Consider the following 638-nt stretch of genomic DNA (forward strand, 5'->3'; position numbering starts at 1 on the left):
GAGGCGGCAAGCGACAAAAAAGCAAAAACGACTTGGAGGAGCTGCGAAAAACCAGGAATGACCAGCGCCGAGCCGTTCGGCCTCCAGCGTGCCAGTAACACATGGGTGATGGTGGTCAGCAGTGGTGAAACTAGAATTTTAACATGAAAATCTATATGTTCATCAGATGGAGAACTATCCTAACATTATTTCCGATCAAATTATAAACTTCTACAAATTCAAATAAATTGATTTCACAACAATATTATACAATTAACACCACATTTATTTGGACTTGAATACTGATTTATGAACATAAAATATATTAATTTTGTTTGATAGACATGTTTTTGCAAGTCTTCATTGACATAAACAAGAGTTCTAAATTCGATTTATTTTAGCATCGACTTAGCGTTTGATTTTATAAACAATTCTTTAGAATAAGTTAAACTTAGAGGGTATGATTTTCACCAAATTCAAAGACTTAAAAGAAAAATAGGTTAATGATCAATTGATTCGATTAAGACAAATTACAAGCAATAGGTGTTTAAAATGTGCCAAAATAACTTGTACACATTAAATATATCACTTTTTATAAATTTTGAATTTTTATAAATAAAAATAAAAAATTTTTTAAAAAATATTAATGACCTTAATAA

The sequence above is a fragment of the Arachis ipaensis genome, chromosome B03 (assembly GCF_000816755.2).
Source record: "Arachis ipaensis cultivar K30076 chromosome B03, Araip1.1, whole genome shotgun sequence".
NCBI classification, from domain to species: domain Eukaryota; kingdom Viridiplantae; phylum Streptophyta; class Magnoliopsida; order Fabales; family Fabaceae; genus Arachis; species Arachis ipaensis.